The 17,368-nt window shown below is 48.5% G+C and overlaps 1 long non-coding RNA gene across 1 annotated transcript; it reads left to right on the forward strand.

The window, feature by feature from the left end:
* Window positions 1-11,104: 11,104 nt before the first annotated feature.
* Window positions 11,105-12,319, forward strand: LOC134480290 (uncharacterized). The gene is made up of 2 exons (XR_010054661.1): window positions 11,105-11,664; window positions 12,081-12,319. It is a non-coding gene; the product is annotated as an uncharacterized LOC134480290 (long non-coding RNA).
* The last annotated feature ends 5,049 nt before the right edge of the window (window positions 12,320-17,368 follow it).

A 17,368-nucleotide genomic window follows, 5' to 3' on the forward strand; every position in this document is an offset into this window, starting at 1 on the left:
AAGAAAACATAAGGGAAGTGCTCCACGACGTGGGGTTGGAGGGGATATTTTGGACTAAGACTCCCAGAACACAGGCAAAAGTAAAAATGTACTAAAAGGGATTCTACTGAACTAAGGGCTTCTCTAGAGCGAGGGGAACGGTTATGAGTGAAGGGACGGCCCGCACAATGAGAGAAGATATTTGCCAACTGTCCACCAGCAAAGGCTGCGCATCCAGACAGCGTTATAACTAAGAGAGCAGCACAACCAGAAATCCAACCAAACCCGGGCAAATGATCTGAAAGGAAATGTCTCAGAAGACACACAGATGACCACACATTAGATTAAAACACTCAGTATCACTAAGCAGAATTGCAAGTCAAAGGCACAATGAGCTGTTCTTCAACCTAGTCACAACGGCCATTATTGAAAGGACCAAGTAGCAAATGCTGGTGAGGACACAGAGAAAGGAAAACTCAAAGATGGATGGTAGGAATAGCTGCTGGAAAACAGAGCTGGCTGGTTCCTGTCAACTTGACATAAACCCAGACACATCTAGGAAGAGGGGATCTTAATTGAGAAAACGTCTTGCCTGGGGGCAAGTATGTGGGCTATTTTCTTGATTAATGATTGACATGGGGGAGCCCAGCTCACTGTGGGTGGGACCACCCCTGGGCTGGTGGTCCTGGAAGCAGGCTGAGCAAGCTGTGAGGAGCAAGCCAGTAAGCAGCACTCCTCCATGGCTTCTGCGTCTGCTTGTGACTTGGGTTCTTGCCCTGTTTTCCCTCAGTCATAAACTATTACCCGGAAGCATAGGATTAAAATATAAATAAATAAATAAATAAATAAATAAATAAATAAATAAATAAATAACCCATTCATGGCACCGATAGAAACCCTACTAAAACAATTATGGAGGTTCCTTTACATCAGCGGTTCTCAAGAACCCTGTGGGTGAGTCATGACTCCTTTGAGGGTCACATATCAGACATCCTGCATAATATTCCTATTAATTAACAGTAGCAAAATTACAGTTATGAAATAGCAACGAAAACAGTTTTATGGCTGAGGGTCACCACAACTTGAGGAACTGTATTAGAGGCTCACAGCATTAGGAAGGTCCAGAACCACTGCTTTACCTGCTAAAAATAGAACCACCCTATGAACCAACACTCCCAATACTAAGTATTTATCCAAAGAAATTAACTCTTCCATGAAGGAGACACCTGTGCTCTCAGGCTAATCACAGCACCACTCCCAGTAGCCAAGAACTGGTACCAACCAAGCTGTCCACCAAACTTGAATGAAGAAAATGGGACACATGTGCCTGACTATTACTGAGCCATAAAAAGAGGAAGTCCTGTCGCATCAGAGATGATAGAACTGATGGGTATCATGTTACGTGAATCCAGCCAGGCACAGAGAGACTTACTGCGTGTTCTTATTTGTTTGAAGTAAAGCAGTCACTAAAAAGTGGAAAGGGTACAGAATCGCACGGGGATTGAAAGAAATCAGAGTAAAGGGCAACAAAACAGAGCTGAACGGGAAGACTTAGTTCTGGTGCTCTACTATGGAGTTGGGTAACCACAGTCTGCAACAGTGTTTCAGAACAAAAGAGGAAGGGGCTGGAGAGATGGCTCAGCAGTTAAGAGCACTTGTCTTCCCAGAGGATACAGGCTCTGTTCCCAAAACAAACATGCTGGCTCACAAGTATCCATAATTCTAGTCCAGTTCTGGCCTCCACGGGACGCATGGTGCACCAACATACATGCAGGTAAAACATCCATGCACATAAAAATAAATAAATCTAAAAAAGAGAGCGAGGTTTTCCAGCAAATAGAAATACTCTTTGAGAAGACAGAAATCCTTATTTTACCCTGATTTGACCACTACACATTATGTACAAATATTAGTTTATTATATCATAGAGGCATATTCCAAAATCAAGCGAAAACTTTATTCAGGTTTGGCAGTGCATGCCTGTAATCCCACTACTGGAGGCCTGAGGCTGGAGGATTGATACAAATTCAAGGCCATCTTGGATTTCCTAGCAAGTAATGGCCAACCAGGGCTACGTAATGAGATGGGATAGTAGGGTGCAGGTTTGCAGTGGGATTCTTTTAGCTGTCCTGGCTTGTGACACTTTGCTGAGACAGTCTCTCTGCAGCCACCACGATGGATACTCCTTGATACTCACGGCCGCAATGCTCAATTTACCTTGGGAGATGGAGTATTGGTACCTTTCTCTGGCCTCACCCTTCGGCTGCCCACCTCTGCCCAGGCTTCTCTGACATCCTGGGATACCAGCTCGCTCCCCCATGTTTTGTTTCCCCATTTCTTGGCATTTCCAGGTTTCCAAAACTGTAGTTTCTCATTCTCTAGCTTTGAAAAACTTCTCCGTGCTTCTCAAGCGGAGAAGGAATTAATCAAATTCACTCCCAACGCTGCTGTTGTATTTTCTGCTTTTCGAGTGCAGACATGCATCTTGGAGTGCAGGTGTGCATGCATTGTAAAGACCCTGGGCTGGCTTGCTCAGGGACGAGCTGGGAAAGTAAGTCTGCTGAACCAAACCTAGCCCATTCAGATAGAGCAAAAACTGTTTTCTCCTGAGGGTGACTTTGAGGTTCGAACTGGGGAAACAAGTGGAAATGAGGAGTGATCCTAAGGAGAGCTGAAAGGCCTGCTGGAGAGTGGACCAAGGTTAAAAGGAAGTTGGGTCCTATAGCAGGTGCCCTTAGGATGCCATATGGTGTTGTATCTGGGACCTCTGGGGCTCCGTCCTTCAGGTTCCCTGATCCTTCCTGGCTCTGCGGTCCCTTCATATCTGAGGCAGAAGAGTGACTGTAAGAGCACACGTGGGTTAGAATTGACGCTGTTCCTTCCTGGTGAGGTGACCTGGAGTAAGTGCCCCTCTGGACTTCAGTGGCTTTCTCTGCAAAGAAAGAATGCTAATGCCCAAGAAGACCAATGAGAATAAATGTGCGAGGCAGCACCTGCTGGAGGCTTACCCGGATGCAGGGAACCTGTGAGGAAGTTCATTCTGTCCCCAGAGAGAACATTAGTGCCATTAAGGAGAAAGGAAAGAGGCTCTCCATTAGTAGGCATCTCCATTGCCCACAGATGCAGTAGCCGCCTGATGATATAACCCTGTCCTCTGACACAGTGTCTCTGATCTTGGGAATGTTTCCTCTAATGGTCCAAAGACTCTCCGTCCCCTTTCTGTCCTGATGAAAAGGGAAGTGGAATGGAGTGGTGGCATCTGAGCGAGAGTGAGCCATTTGTTTCTCCTCATTACAGAGCCCAGGGTGAAACCAGTGACATTGACAACTGTCCTGTGACCAACCAACTCTCTGGTGTGACCTGTGTGGTCATAGACAGCCATTTGCCTCCCCTTGGGGCTCGGTTTCTTCGTGTGAGGTAATCGGCCAGGATCAGAACTAGTCTTGGTCTCTTTCACCCCAGAGGAGGTGGTGCTGGTCCTCAGTGGAAGGCATGGCCCCGTCTTCCTGAGGGTCTGAGGTTTAACTATGATGTAGCATCTGAACGAGGAGCGTTCCAAAGCTGCAGCCACCTAAGAGGGAAGCACACAGATTGGACTGACTCTCCAAAATTCTGAGGAGGAGCAGCTCAGGTCCGGGAGGGCTAGGAAAGCAGAACTGTCCACTCCCCATACAAATATCGCTAGTGGTCTCAGTCACCAGAGGCGCTCTACCAGCTGAGACTCACAGTGGTTGGTCTTGCCAGTTTTCAACTCCACAGTGGTGTGCAAGCCACATACATACACCCCACGGAGCCCATACTTCAAATTTTACATTTGGACCACCCTGCTTCCCTGCTGCCAAGGTTTTGATGGGCAATAAGATACCATCATCATCATCACCACCACCACCACGGTCATCGTTTCTTCCTCCTCCTCCTCTTTCTCCTCCTCTTCTTCCTCTTCCTCTTTTTCTTCTTCTTTATCATCATCATCATCATCATCATTCATGCTGGGCATAAAATACATGTAGTTCCTGGACACATGATCACAAGGGGACACATGCTAACCTAGTATCCCATGTTACTAAACCATGATGTCCCACAGGTTGGATGTGTTCAGTAAAGTTAATTTCAACTTTAAAATGTCTTCAAGCTTATGATGGATTTACAGGGCAAAGCTCTATCATAAGTCAAGAAGAACCTGTATTCCACAAAATCATCATCATCATCATCATCATCATCATCATCATCATCATCATCATCATCACCATCATCAACATCTTGTGGACACCAGCTGGACAAAACTCCATGCGTGCCACAATTTCTCATGATCCTAACATGACTTTTGTGGATGTACCCTGAGGACAAGGTGATCATGTATTCTAGAGAGAAAGACCCTTAATTCCACTTGGGGTAAGGGAGATTCCCCCAAGGTCCATTATTGTGCTCCTGGACACTCCATTATCTACAGGGAACAAGGAGATGGAGTTACTCGGGGGCCTGTAAGTTACACTGAAATTACCCAAAGGCCTCTCTGCAGGCTGTTCTCAGAGAGAAAGGAATGGCTGCTGTAGATCGTGCACAGCTGACACAGCCAGTGTGGGAGAGGGAGCAGGCGTCCTGAACCCACCTATGTCTCCCTCCCCGTTCCTTTTTACAACCACAAAACTGCAGCAAGCCAGATAATGGCAGGAAGACAACGGGAGCACGGGGTGCGCGGGGTGGGGGGAGTAGAAGAGCCTGGGTCTGAGTGTGCGCTGACAGCTCAGCTCTCCTGTCCCTCCACTCCCCAGCTGGTCCCACGACCTGGGTCTCTGTCCATGCAGCTCTCTCTTCAATAGTCCACATTGTTCCGGGAAGCTCTTCCTTTTGTTTCCCGTCCATTTATGCCTGGCTCATTTGTCTCCCATTCTTGGGAGCAATTCATCTGTTCTTGGGCCCCTCCGTGTCTTTCTCCCCTTGATTCCTAAACAAGTTGCTTGGACAGGCCCATTGTCTTAACAGTGAGCAACTCAACACATTTAGTAAAAGTTGTGTCCTAAAGAGAGAAGCCAGTAGGGATTCCAGGTTTTAGCCATGGTAACTTCTGGGAGGATTGGCAGTAGTGCCGTGGCCATGTGGCCTGGGCTTTTTGTCCTTTGTCTTAGGTAAGAAAAACCTAAGTTCCATCAGGAAGCGTGGGCAAAAGCCCTGTAATTCGCCCTCTACATCTCCACTCCTCTGGGTGTGGTAAAATTACACCACATAGAGAAGACAACACAGAGTGTCTCCTTCCCACTGGCTGTGGATATGCAGCACCTTGGGGCTGTCCGAGGGGAGAGAGAAAGAGCCTGTGAGGTCAGAACAGTTTGGGGAACAGTCTGGGGAAGACCTACATCCAGTAGGAGCAGAGGCTCTCAAAAAAGGTACCATGGGCCAGACATGATGGCACACACCTATAATCTCAGAACTCGGGAGGCAGAGGCAGGGGAATCTGAATGTGAGGTCAGCCTGGTCTACAGAGCAAATTCCAGGACATCCAGGGCTCCATAGAGAAAACCCTGCCTCAAAAAGTAAGTAAAAGTGCACTGGGAACCCCAAAACGGATCCTGGTTGAACATCATGTACTCTCAGGCTTTGCTCGGGGCATGCCAGAGAAGTGACTGTGCTGGGATCCTTGTGGGAGCAACTCTACCAGTTCTTACCACACACCAAAGGCGGAGAGAGAGGGAGTGTCCTCCTCCCCTGAGCTTCTAGGCTGCAGGGTTTTATGCTGACAACACAGAAGGCCCCTTAGTGAGTCCCCAAAAACAGCAAAATAACTAATAACATCACACACACACACACACACACACACATACACACACACACTCACATACATATGCACACACACCACACACACACACATACACACACACTCACATACATATGCACACACACCACACACACACACACACATACTCACACACACATATACACACACACATACAGACACACTCATACACATACACATGCACCACACACACAAACACACACTCACACACACATACACACACACATACTCATGCACACACACATATACACACATACACACACATACACATATACACACACATACACACACACTCACATACATATGCATGCGCACACCACACATACACACACACATACTCACACACACATACGCACATACGCACACACATATACACACACACATACACACACATACACACACACACACACACACGCACACACGCACACACGCACAAGCATGACCACCATGTGGAGAAAGAATCATGAGGAATCTGCAAACCCTGCTGATCCAGAGGGAGGCCTCTCATTGAGCTGCAGCACAAAGCTATCTCTTCAACATGGTGGCCGCTCAGCACTCTTGGCAGAAACACTTGGCTCTAGCAGAAAATCTCAGCAGGGCGGCTTGTTTCTGTTCATCAAACACCAGTAGCTTTCAAGGAGAGCAGCAGAAAATGGGAGAGATGTGTCTGATCGCATTCGGGCCTTGCGTCAGCACTTTTCTGAGCTCAATTCTGATCTTGAAAGAAAGGTTGTGGCTCTCCTTCTGCCCCACAGACTGAGCCAAGGAAACAGTTGGCAGGCATTAACCTGCACCCCAGATGCCCTCATCACATCCTCGGAGATACCCCAGAGGCCAGTTATTGAGAAGCTAATGAGGGAGCTCACCTTTTCCCTGCTAAAACAAGTTCAAGTTACAAATTACTTGAATCCCTCTGTGTCTTCTCTGTAGCCACCCCCACTGCCATAGCTCCCTGTCTGTTTCACTCCTGCTGTTCCCTCCAGTGACACAGGGAGGAGAAAGTGGAGTGTAGACCTAATACAGCTTACACCCGCTCAGCCTCAAGGACAAGCAATCTGTGACACCCCATGGAGGAGATATTAGAGGATGCCCAGGGATCCTGCCCACAAGGAGCTTCCTGTGACCAAGAGCTGCCGTTTCTTCCCTCTCAAGAGATTCAAGGAAGAGAACAAGACATCTAGGAGCCATAATGTCATACCCAGACTACAGAAAGGAAGGCAAAACAGGGTGGATTTCTAGAACCCCGCCTCAAAAGTTCAAATGGACTTCTTTGAAAAGTACGTAGCCACACATAATCCAGAAGGTTTAGGGCCAATACTCTTAGGACAAGTGAAATTAAACAGACTGTCAATAATACAATATTTGATATGCAGTGGCCTATCTGCAGGTTTGATTTTCCATAGTTTCAATTGCCTGCAGTCAACTGTAACCTGAAAATAAGTGTACACTGTTCCTAGTAGCACAGTGGGATCTTGTGCTACCTTCCTGGGTCACTAGATCAACCCTTAGTTCAGCGTATCCACACTGTATGTATTACCTGCCCATTAATCACCGATTAGCCATCCCAGTCACCAGATTGATTGCCCTAGTAACCTTAGGTTCAGGTAACTCTTATTTTACTTAATTAATGATGGCCCCAAAGCACAAGACTGTATGTATGGTGTTCAGACATTGGGCTGTCTTCTGCACTATGAAAAGCCATGCTTTGCTTTGGTCTCTTCTGTCACAAGCGCATCTGGCAGACATATCCTACATGGACTTGGTACCTCCGCTGTGCTTGCAGGGATGGAGGCATAAATGGAGACCTGGGAAAGAGATAGGCTGACTGCAGAGGAAGGAGGAGACCATTTGCCAGGCACTTCCACTAAAGGAAGCATCACTTTACCCTCTTTCCAAACTTCTGGGGACAACTGGCAGCTCCTGGGTAGCCCCCTTGTCAAGTATGGGTCCCCAAAGAGAGAGAAAGCTCAGGACTCTCAGGGCTGTTCTCTACACTGGTTTGAGGAAAGGCCCTTTCCTGTTCTGGGGCCTCTAGCTGACTGGCCAAACCAGTCAAGCATGACACCAGCCTATCCATTGGCTGGGTCGAGCATCTCTTTCTGTTTCTTTCTGCTTCCTGTGGGTGCTAAATGGAAACTCACTCAGTCCCTCCCCTCATCTCCCTCCTAATCACAATTATTTGCTTTAACAGGACTCCAAGTGACTGTGGCTAAAGCAATCCCAGGCAGCAGTCACACAAGGCCACCAGCACCTTGTCCAAGCCACAACCCCTGGTCCCTGGGCAATAACTTAAAAGCAGCTGGCTCTGCCGCTGTTCTCTCTACAGTGTGTTTAGCAGGCCCTGGCTACTTTTAGAATTGCCCCGGTGCCTGGTCCAGGTTCCAAATATCTACCCACCTCACCTCTGGCTTCCAAAAACAACTGCCAGGACTTGGTTTCCACATGCCCAGAGCCAGAGAGAGCATAGCACCAGGAAAGTTCTATGTGCCCAGTACCTGGGAGGTCTCAAATAATGCTTAGCTAGGGACGCCACCTGGGTGGTGGGGAAGTGATACTCACACTGGCTGTGGGCTTTCCAAGCCAGCTCTGATCTTAATGAACGCCGAAAGTCCTTTGTGAAAAGGATAGACCATGTGTCTGAAGAGGCCCCCTCTACTGCCCGCTCTCTCTGTTCTTTCTGCCCCAAGCTACAGGCTCTAGATGCCCCTCCTTAGATGATCAAATCATCAACCTGTTGCCCTGTACTGACCCTAGGAGCAGAGCCTCCGCCTCTCCTCCCCCTGCATCCCCTTACTCAGTGTCCATAAGCCACAGCTTAGTGCTCACCTCACTCTTCCCACTTAGGCAGAAGCAGGCCTGAGAGCTCAGGAGTGACTGAGTGCGGGGTGCTTCCTGTGCTTGCCCGTCCTGACCAACGCTTAGTCACTACTTGAGCAAGGACTAAGTCAGCCCTGAAGTTAGTTTGCTACGCCTGTGAAATGAACACACTCGCATCCTCCCGGCCCACGCTGTGGCCCTGTCCATCACTGCAAACTGATGCCTTTTTGTCGTGACAGATTCCAAAATTCCCGGTCGTCAGGGACTGCAGTAGTTTTTGTGGGACTGCACTACCTACAAATGGCTGCCTTTTCACTATAGCACGGCCAGGTACTTATGCCTATCCAAGGACACTCCCAGACTCGTCAGGAATAACACTCAGGTTCAGATACCTGGTGTTGTGTTTTATAAAATGAGGTTTGATGTGGCTGGAGGGGAGACTTAGCAGGCCCATACTGAGGCATCCCCCTGAGGTATCAGCCATAGGATAGGCTTCGTATGAAAGGAAGTTTATTTGGGACCTGGAAAGGGGGTCTGGAGAAGGGAGTAGAGGCAGAAAAAGGAAGGAAACAGAGAAGAACAGAAAGAGAGAGTAAGAGAGAAAGAGGAAAAGAGGAGAAGAGGCTGTCCAGGGACATGTGAGAAGAGAGAGAGAGAGAGAGTGAGTCCAAACAGTCCTTATATGCCTGGCTCCTGGCTTGTACCTGGCGGTTGCTAGGTAACTGTTGGGCAGAGACTAGAGGAAATGCTAACACCTAGAACTTATTTTGTGGGTATCACCATGCCAAGCAGTTACTTGGGGATTAGTCCCATAGCGTGTAGGAAGAAACTGAGGCACAGAGAAACTAAGTGACTAGCCTAAGACGGGACAGGGTAAGATGTGGAGGAGCCAAGATTCAACCACCAAGCTACACTTCCCAGAGGTGTATGGTTCACAGTGGGTGGATCCTCCAACATCAGTCAAAAATATGCCCATTGGCCAGTCTGACAGATGATATCCCACAACGGAGGTTCCCGCCTCCCAGGTAACATTAGTTTCTATAAAGTCTACAAAAATTAAATAGTACCATCTCTCTCTCTCTCTCTCTCTCTCTCTCTCTCTCTTTCTCTGTGTGTGTGTGTGTGTGTCTTTCTGTCTGTCTGTTTCAATTTCTCTGTCTGTCTGTCTCTGTCTCTTTCTCTCTGTGTATGTATGTGTGTCTGTTTGTCTCTATCTCTCTGTCTCTGTGTGTGTGTGTGTGTGTGTGTGTGTGTGTGTGTGTGTCTTTCTCTGTTTCAATTTCTCGGTCTCTGTCTGTCTGTCTCTGTCTCTCTCTGTGTGTGTCTCTGTTTCTCTCTGTCTCTCTCTGTCTCTCTCAGTTTCTGTCTCTGTGTGTCTCTTTCATTTTTACTGTGCTTTTGAGGTAAGGTCTTCCATGTACTCCAGGCTAGCATCCAATTCTTGATCCTCCTGCCTCAGCTTCCCTTTAAAGCTCAACTCATCACCTCTGAAAGCATCAGAGACTCAGAAATGTGTTTCTGGGCCCTGTGAGTATTGTCCCCAGAGCAGCTGTCCACACGGAGTGTGTAGTTCTGAACCAGAAGCAGCAGCCCTGGAAACGAATGTCTGAGGATGTCAGGCTGTTCCCTGGGGTGTCATTTCCCCACCTGAGACTATGATGTCCTAATTCCCCTGACAGACCTCACCAAGACTTTGAACCCCGAGAGCCTGGGCAGACCAAGCTCCCCAGGTCAGAATGTCTCTTCCTGATATGAAGTCAGAGGTGGTGAGCACATGGACAAGAACGGGGCTGTCTGGAAGGCTTGTATCCTCCCACTCATGGAGGCTGATGACTCACATTTTCACAGAACCTGAATATTCTTACATGGTTTGAGAGCTGTTGGTTTTGTTTTTAATGCTTTCTATATTAGTCTGTTCCACTTTCACAGATCCAAGACAGCCTTAATTTTTTAAAATGTATTTATTCACTTTACAACCCACTATCTATACCCCCTCAGGCAAGTCCTCTATGCCCCCTCCCCTGTCTCATTTGAGGAGAAGCTCCCTTCTGGGTATCACCCTCCACCCCACCCCACTCCAGGCCCCAAGCGCCTCCCTCCACCCCACCCCACTCCCTGCACATCCAGTCGCCCGAGGAATCAGTTTAAGCACTCCTCTCCCACTGAGGCCAGACAATGCAGTCCATTTAGGGGCAAGGGATCCACAGGCTGACAGGCAGCAGGCTCAGGATAGCCCTGCTCTAGTTGTTTGGGACCCACATGAAGACCAAACTGCTCATCTGCTCTATATGTGCAGGGGGCCTAGGTCTAGCCTGTGTTCTCGCTTTGTTTGGTGATTGGGTCTCTGGGAGACAATTCTAATTTTTAACATTTCTTCTTTCTCATCTTGTCAAAGCACTCTCACAACAGCCACCCTGGGACCACATGGTCTTCTTCAACCTGTAACAAAGCATTTTGTGCAGGTAAATGGCCCTGTGCAGTGGGGAGGGAAGGGGACAGAGTAACCGTGGGAGCGCATCCACGTTGCCCGGTTGGAAAGGTCTTACGTGGGTCAAGATAGAACTACAGAGCAGTGGGACCTTGGAAGGGTTCTGCCATCCGCTCCTCTTCCATTATTACCTACATGAGAAGCCTGAGGACGTGAAGTGTTAACGTTTGTGTGGAGCATAGCGAACATGTCTTCACACCAACATGTCTTTACCATCGCGAGGATTCGAGGGTCTTGAGTTCACGGTCCACTGACGCATCTCTTTGCTCAGCATTACCCTCCTCTCTGTACAATCTCTATACATTCCTTGTGGCTGTTGGAGGAGGGGTAATGTTTGGAATGTGCGTGGTCCTCACACACCCACTACCCGGTTCATCGGCTAGCTTCAATATGGTTGCATGCGGGATATCATGAGAGTAGTCTTCCTGAGTGGGACTGGTGGAGACCATGGTTCAAGAGGACAAGCTGTTAGCTTACAGACAATTCCGCTAAGCGCTTCCCAACAGCTACCTAGCAACAGTTGCGTCATCACCTGCCGCCATTACTACCCGCGCCCACCACTGGCCAGGTGCAGGTGACCTGGCAGCATGTAAGAGACTGCTCGCTACCCCCTCCCCGCCCCTTCTTCTTCTCTCACTGCCTCCCTCTCCCTCCCTTCTTTCTCACTCTCTTTCTCTATTCCCACAAGTGGGACCCTCCAGGGTCCCTTCAGTGCTTGACCCCTGCTGAGCCTCGCTGATGCACACGGAAGCCTTTTGTTCCCTGAACGCCCTGTCCCTGAACAGCTTGCCTGGGTGGTACACCTGGGCAATAACACTGCTAATCGGTTCCTGTTTTTTGTTCTTCTTTCTTTGGTCCTGAGGGCGTAAGCGGGTTTTTCCACTGTGGTTCCTGGGTTTCTCCACCCAGTGAACTTGGGCATATATTCTGTGAACCACAGTAAAAGCTTTAGCATTCTCGTAACACGAATGACCTGAGTATGTGTCTTTTTCTTAAATGCCGTAGGCCTACGCCTGGTTCTCAGTACCCTGGCAGCACGAGCACCGACAAATGGAGGTCCCACTGAGATCGGGAAAGTGAAGAATTCCTGATGGGGTCGTCCAAGGAGCTGGCGAGCAAACTGAAGGGACGTATTGGGTAAAATGGGCCACAAAGTTGGAGCCCCAGTAAGCAGTGAGTAAAAGGACACCATGGGAATTGAAAGCACATGCAAAGAAAAATAAAGTTTTGGGCTCTTAAACCTCTCAGGCCTACAACCAGGTACCATGGCAGCGCGGGCACCAACACCCACATGTTCCCAGTCTTCCTCTCTTTCTCTTTTTGACCTTCTCTGTTCCTCACCTTCTCTGCTCCTACCCCTTCTCCAAGTCCTCACTCCCCTTCCCCCACAATAAACTTTTCTTATATCAGGTCTGTAATGGTGTGACTTATCAGGGGACACCTTGGCATCAACCTGCCAGGTACCTCCTTACTCCTGCCGCATTATATTTCAGAACACAGGCCACCAGCTTCTTGGCCTGCGATGCTGGCTGGAGTCAGAGCCCACTTCCTGCCAATGTTTTTGATTGGGTGCATGGCTGGATCTCACTTTCCATACCATGTCTCAAAGAACATTACTACATCCATTTCTTTGCAACACACACACACACACACACACACACACACACACACACACACACAGTGGCACACTCTTTCTGGGAGGAGACTTCTAGAAGAACAAGGGTGTTTTTTAGTTCTAGCATCTGTGTGTGTATGGTTGGGGTGCCCCCTTGGGCACTTCGTAGGAGATAAAGATGGGTGTTGGTAGTGTTAACAGTCAGGGTGGTGAGAGACAGAAGCATTAGGGACAGCCAGAACACACCAAGTAAGACTGTAATTTCCTAAACCCTATACCACAATCCTTGCCAGCCACACCATTGTTCTGTTCTTGCCTGGATTTCCATTTTAACTGAGCTGCTCAGTGAAGCCACACTGGGGCCTCCCCTAAATCTTGGGTAAGCCATTAGTGACGCCAGCTCCCTTCACACCCACAAAGAGATGCTGCCTGGAGCTAAGACATGGGGATCCTCTGGAGGCTCCAGGCTGTCCTGAGAGGCTCTCAGCTGTCCCCACCCCTTGGACAGGTTTCCAAGCTTTAGGCAGCTCGTTTGTCAAAAAACCCCGAAATTGTCAGACTAGGTACAATATAAACACTCGTGTAGTTACAGGATAATAATTACACCTTCCATGTACATAACACCTTTCTCCCCAGAGCAGCCAACTCCTCCTGCATTATCTCATTAGCTCTCTCATCCCTGAGAGGCAGGGAGGACCCGGTGTGGTCGCTCACAGTTCCCAGATGGGAGAGAGAAGAGGGAAGAAGGAAAGGAGGGAGAGAGGGAGGAAAGAGGGAAGGACTGGTTCAGGGACACACACTTAGTTACAGGGGTTAGGTGTAGACTAGCTGGGGACATAGGCAGAAAATGGAAAACCTCCACTGAGCAATTCAGAGGTGGCGCCAGACATAACCCTGTTTCCCTGTCTCCCAGCCTTCGGTGCTGGGAGCCTTCTGGTCCCCATTCTGCAGATGGGGAAATGTACACAAAGAAGTGTAGCTGCTTCCAAGGGCGTCAGAGGCAGGGCAGCTCCCAAGAGCCAGCACCTCAGCCAGCACCCCGAGCAGCAGAGCAATGCTAGGTAAACAAAGGCAGAACACATTCAGCAGGGACGGGGCTGGGCCCTCCTCTGGCCCCCAGAGGTCAGAGGTAGCTGAGCAAAAGCTGCTCATTATGTAACCTTATGGAATCCATAGAAAAGGCCTAATTCACTGAGCGCAGTGCCCCACCCCCACGCCTCCTCCCTTGCTGGTCGTGTTTTCTGGTTCATCCTTTTGACGTAGGGACAATTACCGCTATTCATACTCACCCCAAGACCACCTGCCTCTGCCTCATTCTCATGCTCATGGAGCTAAAGAGCAGGCACAAAGCAGGCCCTGCAGAGATTCCCACCAGACCTGGGTAGGGACCTCTGTGCACCCCCACCCCACCCCCACCCCTGCCAGCGCACTGGGGCGTGAGGCCTCTGCAATTTCCGGGGTCCTGTGGGGACTGGAAAACTCAAGCCAGAACTGGTGAGGAGGTTGCCTGGCCTGACTGCTTGACATCTCAACTCTCTGGGAGGTTTGACTGGAAGTTATACCTTTGCCGTGTGGGTGAGGTGAGGATCCCAGGTAAACACTTATTTTGGGGGCCCTGACCTTCACAGAGCGTGTGATTATATAGTCAGAAATTCTGTGAACTGGTCAGCGTCGAACACATTGGAAGTTTGAAGTGGCCTCTGGCAGGACATTACCATGCGCATGGGCAAATGCTACAACCGCTCTCACTGCTACCTGTCCTCTGCCCCCACACTCCCACTCCCACCTCACAGTCAGCTGTTCGTTCCTGGAACATCTGGGACAATCTGCAAAAGACAGGCAAGCGCTCAGGACAGCCAGATATCCACTCCCAGCTAGACGCAAGATCCTCTGCGCCATTCCTGATCGGTATCTGGATCTTCAACATTAGAGAGACACTTTCTTTCGTCTAAGCTCCTTCAAGAAACAAAGCAAACAAAACTGTTATTTGATCCCATAGATTCTCTGCATGGAGAGTGACTGTTGGCTCTTCGGTACCATTTGCTAAAACTCTAAACTACACCTTCATAATGATGCTTGCAAACACTAAATGAATTAGATCGAACTGGGTTATTTTTTAAAAGAGGCTTCAGGTCCTGAGTTCAATTCCTGACAACCACGTGGTGGCTCTCAACCATCTAAAATGTGATCTGATGCTCTCTCCTGGCACACAGGTGTACATGCAGGTAAAGCACTCACACACATAAAATAAATACTATTTTTTTTTTTAAAAGACACTTCAGTTGGTTAAAGTTGAATTCACAGATGTCAAGGGTGATGTTTTAGTCGGCATGTAAATATATGCTGGTTATAGTGACAATTTGACAGACAAGATCTAGACTGGCCTGGGCTCTGGTGATGAACTTGAGGAATTGTCTAGAGTAGGTTAACTAAGTTGAGCAGACCCACCTTAGATGCAGGCAACACCCGTAGACTGAATTAAAAGGAGCAAACTGAGTAAAGCACAAATATTCTCAGCTTTCTTTCCTGAGTGCAGCTGCCTCAAGCTCCTGCCACCACACCTCGCCCACACGGTGGACTACACAACAGCTCTGTAAACTATAGTAAACCCTCCCTCCCTCCCTCCCTTCCTCCCTCCCTCCCTTCCTCCCTCCCTTCTTTCCTTCCCTCCCTCCCTCCCTCCCTCCAGTTGCTTCCATTGAGTATTCCCCTGCAGCAATGAGACAAGTGGCTAATATAACGCAGACGACCATCTTTGGGTGATGGAATGGCAAGGGCTCTCTCACCCTGTGTAGAGCCCTGCCTAGAAGTGGGTGGGTCTCCTCGTGGTCTTTGGAACACTTCTCAGGATGCTGAGGGACATTGTGAGGATTGGTGAAATTGTCCGGGCAAGTTACTGGAAAGCAAGAGAGAATCCTGCCCTAAGACAAAGGTGTTTGGGAGCTGTTTTCATGGTAAATCTGGCGAGCAGCACTTCGTTCTGAAGCCACCATCTTTTCAACCATCGCAGGGATGTTGCTTTCTGCTAAGCACAATGGAAAGAAAGTGAATAAGCAAGCCATTGGCAGGGCCTGCAACTGCCATCCACTAAAGAGTTGTGATTGCCCTCTCTTTGGAAAGTGCTTTTTCCCTTGTTCATTGCCCACTCAGAGACTCACCCATGCAGAGTCCTAAATCCACTACACAAGCCCTACAGGTCCCTACAATCCCAAACCCTGTGGATGGACTTCACCGGGCTTTTCTCAATAACCTCAGGACTCTTTAAACCTCCTGCTTAGACCTAATCAAGCCTTTCTTCAAGCTACATATGTGAGCTTGCTTATCTCTTGCAGTCCTAGAATTGGACCAACCCCAGGGACTGGTACATGCCCTTTACCACTGAGCTAAATCCCTATCCCATCTTTATCTCTTCAACTAGGAAGAGACAACTTAGAACGCTCTCCATCTGTGCACCAATCATGCACAAATCATGCACAAATCATGCACAAATTATTGTTCACCCATCATGCACCTAATCATTCGTGGGCCTAAGAGTCGAGAGTATAAAGGAAAAAGGTGGGATTGTCCTACCCTCCCAAAGACAGTGGAAATGGCCACCCTTTTTACTCAACTGTTTGGAAGTTCTAGCTGGTTGATGACATTCTCCCCAGAGTAATAAGCCATTCTAGGTACAAGCTGTACTAGAACAGAAAGTTTGGTTGGGGCCCATCCAAGAAGACTTCTGACCTCGAACTCACATATCAATCAATAAAGGTCTTCGGGGTTCAGATAGTGACCTGAGGGTACTTTTAAAATGTCCATATTGAGGAATCAAAATTTATTTTCTGGAAAGGCATTCCTGTACAGTTCCAGACAGTATAAAAACATAACCATGTTGTAAATGCAATACTTTGGCCTTTCCAAATGCCTATGTTAAATGTGTGGTCTTCAGGTTGACACTATTGGGAGGCGGTGGAAGCCTCTACAAGGTAGGGCCTAGTGAGAAGTTTTAAGTCCAAGGGGGAGGGATGTGAAGGAACCAGTGGGATCCAAGCACCCCCTTTCACTTGTCTTTGCTTCTAGGCGACTATGATTTAAGAGATTCCTCTGGGTTCGGTCCCCAGCTCTGAAAAAAAAGAACCAAAAAAAAAAAAAAAAAAAAAGAGAGATTCCTCCTCTCCTCCTCCCCACTGTCTTGTACGACCTCACTGCAGTCCCAAAAGTGACAGGCCAACTGACAAGGGACTGGAACCTCCAACACTGCCAGCCAAAAGGAAAATGCACAAGCTGACTAACACTGGGAATATTTCAGGCTATGCAGTCTGCATTGTAACTATCCAGTTCTTCCCTTTGTAGCACAGCCAGTCGTAAGCAACAGGAAAATAAATGAGTGTGGCTGTGTTCCGGTGAAATCTGATTTGTGGATGCTGAAATCTGAATTCCTATCATTTTTAGTTGTCATAAAATACAATCTTTTTGGGTTTTCACACTCTAAAAGTGGCCAAAGTCCCTCTTAGCTCCTAGATCAGATTCTGATCTCCTGACCCTGATTCCGAAGGATGTTGGAGGAGGCTGCACGGCTTTCAGGCTGCGGGATGGCCTGGAGGTGCCCAGAGGACGAACCCTGATGGACTTTCAGACTTTACCCTACGTGTGCATGAGGAGTTTTCTGTGGAACACTCATTCATTAAACGCATTT

This window comes from Rattus norvegicus, chromosome 9 (genome assembly GCF_036323735.1).
Source record: "Rattus norvegicus strain BN/NHsdMcwi chromosome 9, GRCr8, whole genome shotgun sequence".
Classification (NCBI taxonomy): domain Eukaryota; kingdom Metazoa; phylum Chordata; class Mammalia; order Rodentia; family Muridae; genus Rattus; species Rattus norvegicus.